The following is an 8,630-nucleotide window of genomic DNA, read 5'->3' on the forward strand; positions in this document are numbered from 1 at the left end:
CATGGAAACCCATTCCATGAAGCTCTCTATGCACTGTTCTTGAGCTAATCTGAAGGCCACATGAACTTTGGAGGTCTGTAGCGATTGACTCTGCAGAAAGTTGGCGACCTCTGCGCACTATGCGCCTCAGCATCCGCTGACCCCGCTCTGTCATTTTACGTGGCCTACCACTTCATGGCTGAGTTGCTGTCATTCCCAATCGCTTCCACTTTGTTATAATACCACTGTCAGTTGACTGTGCAATATTTAGTAGCGAGGAAATTTCACGACTGGACTTGTTGCACAGGTGGCATCCTATCACAGTACCACGCTGGAATTCACTGAGCTCCTGAGAGCGGCCCATTCTTTCACAAATGTTTGTAGAAGCAGTCTGCATGCCTAGGTGCTTCATTTTATACACCTGTGGCCATGGAAGTGATTGGAACACCTGAATTCAATTATTTGGATGGGTGAGTGAATACTTTTGGCAATATAGTGTGTATATATATATATATGTGTGTAATGAAAAACAGTAGCCACGGAGAAACTATAAAAAACAACAACCATAATATAATTATATTAATAGTAACGTGTTATAAATATAAACAGTATATTTGCCAAAATACCAAAGTTTCTATAGTTAGTGTTACTAACTGTAATGTAAATTTCTGTAATAGTGGTAATGTGTGGATTGAAAATCCTGTAATTAGCGTCGTGCATGGCACGGCGTTTTCCTGTTTGTACATCGTCACTGCTGTTTAGAATACAAGCTTCAACATGGTGCTTTCAAGGTTTGCATATCTCACACTACGTCCAGCGGATGCGCAAAGTGGCTAAGCGTTCTTAAAATAGGGCCTGTATTGTAGTTTTGTACAATTGTGTTCTTCACTATTGTGTTTGACTATTGGTCTCTGTGGTAATTTCAATTACTCTTCTATTTTCTCTGTTTAAAAAACACACACACACAAAAAAAAAAAAAAAACAGCAAAAGGGAGGAAGAAGAGAGGCATATGTGCATTCTTACAAAGAATGTGGCAGGCTGTGAGGTGCACCATCCTCTGTTGCCATCGTGACAACAAAGTGGAGCCTCTTAAGGTTCCACAACAGTCCGACACAGAAACATCCAGCCTCAAATCAACAGTCTGGTCCATCTGGGCACAATTTAAAATTGGTCCACAATCCAACTGATCCTCAAAAAGACCCACCCAGCCTTTAATCGTTGACTCTCCAGAATCCAAGTGATTCCCAGCCTGGTCCATCTGGTCTCGAGCTGACTACTGTCCAGAATCCAGCTCACCCTCATACAGATCTATCCCATCTCAATTACAATCAAATGCCTGTCCCAGATCCATCCAGGTTCAATCTGACCCCTGACCCCATTCCGACCAGTCCTTGAACAGCTGAAGGTGTGTTGACTGTCATCATTAATCTGTTTCATTTTAATTCTGTTTTTTATTATCAGTTGAATTCCTGTTCTTCCCCTGATTATTTCACATTTGAGTTTAGTTTCCCTATTAGTTTTATTTATATGGCTGCCATTTGTCTAATCCTTTGTCAGGTATTCAACTTGTATCATGTCGTTCTGATGACTCTGGTAGTTCTCTGGATCTATGTTTTTCCTTCTATCTTGTCATTGTTTTACTGATTCCCTGTTTAAAGAAAAATTTTGGATTTTGAACTGACTGCCCAGCTGTTTTTCTTTCACTTACCCTCAAACATTAAAGGAATATTGCAGGTTCAATACAAGTTAAGCTCAGTCGACAGCATTTGTTGATTACCACAAAAAAAAAAAAAAAAAAAAAAAAAAAATGACTGTAAACGCAAAGTTTTTAAAAAGTTACAGCTCAAATAATACATGAGTTATAACTGAATAATTTTTATAAAATTATAAGCTTCACATTTCTGCCTTTTAACCCTCCAAAAATTGGCCTCGTTCACTTCCATTGTAAGCGCCTCACTGTAACCTAGATTTTTGCCTTTTTGTTTTTTCGTGGTAATCAACATTATGCCACAAATGCTGCCAATTGAGCTTAACTTGTATTGAACCCGGAATATTCCTTTAACCACGATTAGCCTGCTAGTAGCTCATTCACTATCCATATTTTCACAAACTTTAAATTAATATTTATTCTGTCTATCATGTAATATGTCACAACCAGCACTTCTTTTGAAGTTCATGTGAGACAAATAAACTATCTCATATGTTAACATGTTCTTTGTGTGTGTGTGTGTGTGTGTGTGTGTGTTTTTTTCAGTATATGCCTTCCTTTATCAGAAGGGAAATTAGCTGGGATCGGGAACCTTTGGCAAGGTGTTTCAGGGAATTCGTAAAGATGATAGGAAGCAGGTAGAGGACTCTTGCTGTATTCACTAAACATCTGCCCTTTTTTCCTTTAGATTAGTGACCACTGTGTCAATCAAAACATGTTTAAACAAACAGTTAAAATTATTATATACTCAAACATGTATAAAACCAAGTTAACATATGATAATTTTACCTTGCAGATTGTAAAATATATAAAAAGAATAGAAAGGATGTGGACTATTATATTGATATTGTAAATATTTTTTTTTAATAAATGTACAGTAAAATACAGTTGAGTTTAAAAAATTGTCAAAGAGACCATTGAAAATCTTTTATTTAATTTTTTTCTTTCTCATTTAAATGTGGACATTAACTCAGTTTTAGAATAAAAAAATAAATAAAAAGGGTATGAGAAGTTATATAAAAGAGAAGATTCTGCCATATTTCTGTGCCACTCATCAAATGTAAGCAGATTTGAGGGCATACTCAAATTCTCAAATGCATGTACATGTTTTACCCTAACTGATGCTGATAATATCTTTCAGAATTAAAATGTTTTATTATACATTAGAAAAATGCAAAATAGAAGAATGTTCTGTAGCAGTCTTAGACTTATAGACAGAGACTAAATCTGAAAATAAGCAAAAATAAGCAATTACATTTTTTTCCCATGCAGGGGAATTATCAGCATAGAAATCATAGCAATACAGTAGCCATTATAAAGTAACATCTGTTAAATAAATCTATTCTTAGTACTAAGTATATCCCCAAAAATATTTAAAATATTTCATATATTCATTTGAACACCTAAAATCAATTAATGCTGTGTGGGCGCATTTGGACTAAACGTCACCTTTAGTGGGGCCGAATTATTAATTTTGTAACATGGTTTTTTAAACTAGTGGTGTCTTTCAGAATATAAGTGCATGCTTATGTTTTACTAAAAAGATAGAAGCCTCATTTATTTTTTTGGGCAACAGAAAGTGGTGTAATTCCAAAAATGTTCTGTTATAAACCTTTTGGTCTCATGTGGTACAAAATTAACTGGTGAATAACCGGATACCAGCATTTAAAAATAATGTTTTCGGGGGTCATGTGACGCCATGCAAGAAGCAGACGTGTGAGTGACGAGCTCTGCGCACTTTGCTAAATTTTAAATTAATTTCATGTTATAATCTGATGAAATTCGATGCACCCAGTTACAGATTTGCTCTGAGGCAAAACATGGCAAAGAAGTCAAAATCCTCGGGCTCTGGAGACATTAAAAGACACTTACGTGTTCAGGATGAAAGCCCCAACAGGCCTACAGACCGGGGACTCAATTTAGATGGCGCGGCATGTCGGTGATGTTGACAAAGGTTCTTGCTGACTTGGAGGATCTCGCAGTAATACGTCGATCAATTATGGCGATGGAAATAAAATTGTCTGATTTAGTTACAAGGAGTGTCTGATGTTGAGAGACGAATCGATTGTCTGGAATCTTCGGAGAGGGAATTAACTGCTAATCCGCCCGTGACCAAAGTTGATTTGGAACATCTACTTGAAAAGCTTGAAGATCTTGAGAATAGAAGCCGCAGGAATAACGTTCGAATTGTTGGAATTCCTGAGCATGAGGAGGGCCGAGATATGGTGAAATTCCTAGACGAGCTTTTCCCGAGTCTGCTTGACATAACAGGCCACAAGCTGGAAATTGAGCGAGCTCACAGAGTCCCAGCTCACAGATTTGCTGAGGGAGACAGGCCCAGATTGATTCTGGCCAGATTTCTGAGATCATCCGATAAAGATATTGTGTTGTGCCAGGCGAGTTCGCCTTATGCAATTTAAGATTTTACATAGATTTTATTGGACCCCCTCTAGATTGTAAAGGCTTGGTCTTAAGGACACACCCATCTGCTGGAGATGCCATTATGAAGATGGAGACACCACCCATGTTTTTGGGGGGTGTTGTAAGATCCAAGAATTTTGGCTGAAGGTGCAAAGTTTTGTGTGTGATATGTTGGGCACTCAGGTCTCGTTCTGCCCCAGACTCTGTATTTTGGGAGATAGGGAGGTCATGGATTTGGAGAATAAGTACATGAAAGACTGGGTTTTGACAAGTGTGATGATTGGTAGGCAGGTAATTTTGAGGAGTTGGAAGTCAGATGGAGCACCCTTGTTCCCGGAGTGGTGCACGGAGATGGGGAGGGTGGCTGCCTTCGAGGAGGGGTCGAACATAAGGATGGGGGTTAGGGATTTTTACAATAAGAAATGGGGCAATTACTTAGCATTTCTGTTGACCACAGGGGTGTTCGTGGGGGGGTCAGGGTGGGGTGGGAGTTTGGTAGGGGGAGGGGATATAGTGGGGGTTTCATGTTTAAAGTGTTTGATTCAATATATTTGTTGTTGTATTTTTCGTGTTAATTTATGAATCAATAAAAAAATTTTAATAACAAAATAATAATAATAATAATAATGTTTTCACTCTGGAAAGGGGATTTAGTTCCTGTTTTTGGTTACGTTCTGCAAAAAACAAAATTCTGCTTATAGACCCCACTGTATCTCAATACAAATGAAACAGTTTGTGGAAATAAGAGTACCCATACTCAGATTCAGCTAACCTTTTGTTGAACACTTTTCTCTAGCCTGAGTATGACGAGAGTCTGTTTTTGGAAGTGGCTCTAAATCTGTTAGTGCAAAAGCCTCAAAAGAGCCCCCACATTGTGCAGATGTTGGGCTGGGTGACGCATCCTGAGGAGCACATCCTAATTCTGAAACTTCCCCATCCTTGTGAAAACTTGTCCACATTCATCAGGCGTAAAGGAGGTCATCTAGATGAAAATCTGGCACGTGGCTTACTCCACCAAGCAGTGCTCGCACATAAACACTGTGCTGACAGGAGCATTTTCCATTGTGACATCGCAGAAGACAGGTTGTGGTCAACACAGAGACTCTTCAGCTCAAATTAATTGACTTTGGTTGCGGAGTATATGTCCAAAAAAGAGGTTAGTTTACTTTTTTGTTACCATAGCAATAAGCCCTAATATTATGGCAGAGATCATTTATGATCCTTTGTAGAGAGCCCCAGCTGATTGTTGCCCCAATTACACACCACTTACAAATTATGACTTTTTAAAATGAAATGTTTGCTCAATTCTTAAAATCTCTTGCTTTCAGTGGAATGGTCAAGCAGAAATTATCTAGGGGTTAGGGTTAGGTCTGTCCTGTCATTGTCAGCACAATGACAATAACATTGTTACATATTTCAGGAGTTGTTTTATACATGACAACATTATAGTGTGTGAAGACTAACAAGCTCTCTGCTCATCTCTTACAGTGATGTAATAGATCAGTGCCTGATGAAATATCCAGCCAGAAGACTGACTTTAGAGCAGCTTATAGAGCATGAATGGTTTAAGGAGGGATAAAGAGAATTTTGCTCAGGAATCAGGTAGTGTACATAATATTTGAGGAAAGACTACTGTAGAGTAGGAACAGATCAAGAAGTGCTTGAATTCTGAATAAGAAATCCAAAAGACAAAATGCTAGAAACATTGAGCTTTTTCTTTATCCATATTCATTCAGCAGGGGATACAAATCAACTCTCAAGCCTAAAAAAACAGAACAGAGGTCGAAAACAGAGGCCAGAGGCTGGATGAGCAAAATTGTGCAAACAAAGGAGATGTAAAAAAAGGACCAAAAAAATGTATGGTGCATTATGGAGCAAAAAGGGGAAGAGCAACAACAACAAAAAAATATGGTACGTAACTTACCAAAAAGAAGAGCTAAAAATGGAGGAAAAGATTATTGTGCACAAACTTTCTAAAAAGGAGGAGAAAAAATGATTAAAAAAAATAAATAAATAAATGTATGGTGGATTATGGAGCAAAAAAAATAAAATAAAAAATATGGTGCACCACCTCAAAAAATTAAAATGTTCAGTGGACTTAATAAAATTACTTAAAAAATTACATGCAATTAAATAACAAAATTTCAACAAAATTGGGGGTTAATATTTTTCAGCCTGTTGATGATATTCAGTATATATCTAGATAATTGTTTATTTGCTCACAATTGACATTAAAGTGATTTTAAATCATAATTCTTAATCCTAACAGCCATTGAAGCCCAAATTCCAATTGAATATTATATATTATTGTCCACTCAAGTTTATTATTATAATATGATACTGAATTATTATTATTGTTTTGAGGATTTGTTTTATACGATAGTAATATATTTCTGTCATAATTACTTTACCTTCACCTGGAGCTTTTATATTGGCAGAACACAGAAAGTGCACTGCAGTGTCAGTGTGTATTTGAAACATGGTTTTTACCATGTTACTCATTGTAAAATTTGGTGAAACCCTGTCAACTCCTCCACATGTCTGTAATACTGTGTCAGGGTTTTTAGATTTGTATAATAATTTTAAGCATCTTCAGATGTTTGGAATTGCTCAAATAGGTGAACCTGCAGCCCTTTGCCTACACAATGCACATGATCCGCTCTGAGTTCACTGAATATAGTATATCTTGAGCCCTGCATGTGAATACAGTACAATGCGTCGCCCCTTGAGTGTTTTGCTGTCTGACCGGGGGCCTCCCTGTCATTAGGGACCCCACGCAGTTGCGTGATTTGAGTGGTAAAGACTGCTAATAAACATCTAACCCACAAACCACCATAATGGTTACACTGAACAACCACACTTATGAAAAGAATCTAAGCTAGCTAACACTAAGCTAAAGCTGGCATCACACTAGCAGACTCAAATAACTCTATTTTGGCCAAGGGTGTCACACATGCAGACTGTTTTGCACTGATCTCGCTCTCTTCAGTTGGAGGTATGACACACTTGCTGATTTCAAATGGTGGAGTGGTGACAAACATACCAACTCTCCGCAACTCTTTCTGTCTGATTCCCTATCATGTGGAGCTTGCCGAAATTGCAACAAGAGTACCGTGTGAGCGTAAACAGTTGTAAAAGAGTGATTTAGGATGTGGTTTATTGAGTAACATTACCATGTGAAAGTTTGTGATAGTATATCATGGATAAATACTGTGTGGTCCCCTATTTCTCTAGGGTCAAATATGATCTCCTCCATCTTAGTCACATTCACCACAAGATCAATCAAATCACAGTAATATGTATAGTATATAATATATAGATAGAGTAGCAAGCCTCACACCAAAGCTGTTAAAATCAGTATAGAGTCCCTTAAAGGGTGCTTTCTCTGTACTGACTGGAATATTTTTCATGGGATGGACATGGACAATGCTATAGAGACTGCAACTGACTATATCAAGCTCTGTATGTATGTTGTGATTCCACAAAATGTTGTCACAGTATTTCCAAATAACACACCTTACATAACGAATAAAGTTAAGGACTGTATAAATCACGAACAATGGCTTTTAAAAATCATGACAAAGCACAATTGAGGACTTTACAAAAGGAGCTTAACCCTTGCATAAGTAACGTCTCATATAGTATGTGACGGTTAATAACTGGGCACTGCAGAGTAGCGTCACACATATGTGTTTCTGCAAAATCCAGTTGCGTTACAATCAAACAAACAGCTACAAACAGTACAGCTACTCAAAGAGTCTTTTCAAGCACATGTTTATTTTATGTAACAAACAGCCAAATTGTCACAAAGTACCACGATAACAGTTCACAGCTTGTATATCCACAGTCAAACTCAATCAATCTTTTCAGGCATATAATACATTTGTTTTTTTTAAACAGACAGCCAAGCTATCACAAAAGCACCATGATAACAGTTTAAAACTCGTATACTCACAGTGAAAACATTCTGATCGAGTGCGATTATCCGATGATCACACAGGAAGTCAGCATGCTGTTTCTGAAAGTTCCATTATCCTAGGATCGGCAACAGTATGCCGACTCACTAACATGCCCTATCTCCCATCGGACATATTTGGAATGGCTCAACAATTACTTTACTTCATGGCTCGACTGCTAGTGCATTGCGTCAGTTGCATGAGAGAACACAGTTCAATCCCCAATCAAACGAGGAAGTAATTACATTTGTATAAACAATCACGAGTATGATAAGGTGGCTGCATTTTTGTCCCTAACATTGCATTTTGTCTCTAATGGTTAAGGTTAGATTTGGGTTTTGGTTGGGGGGTAGATTAAATAAAATAAGCATTTCTCTTCACTGTTTTACCCGCTGTTCAGCTGAAAGCAATTCTTTTTACAACTGGCTTCTAGCGACCTCTCCTGGACATAAATGGATGTCACACTTGTTTATATGCTCTGAAACACATACCGCTTTAGCCTCTGGAGGCAATGTTTTCAAATTCGTCTACGTATACCGATTTCAGCAAAAGAAAAATCAGCACA

Source organism: Myxocyprinus asiaticus, chromosome 39, assembly GCF_019703515.2.
Source record: "Myxocyprinus asiaticus isolate MX2 ecotype Aquarium Trade chromosome 39, UBuf_Myxa_2, whole genome shotgun sequence".
NCBI classification, from domain to species: domain Eukaryota; kingdom Metazoa; phylum Chordata; class Actinopteri; order Cypriniformes; family Catostomidae; genus Myxocyprinus; species Myxocyprinus asiaticus.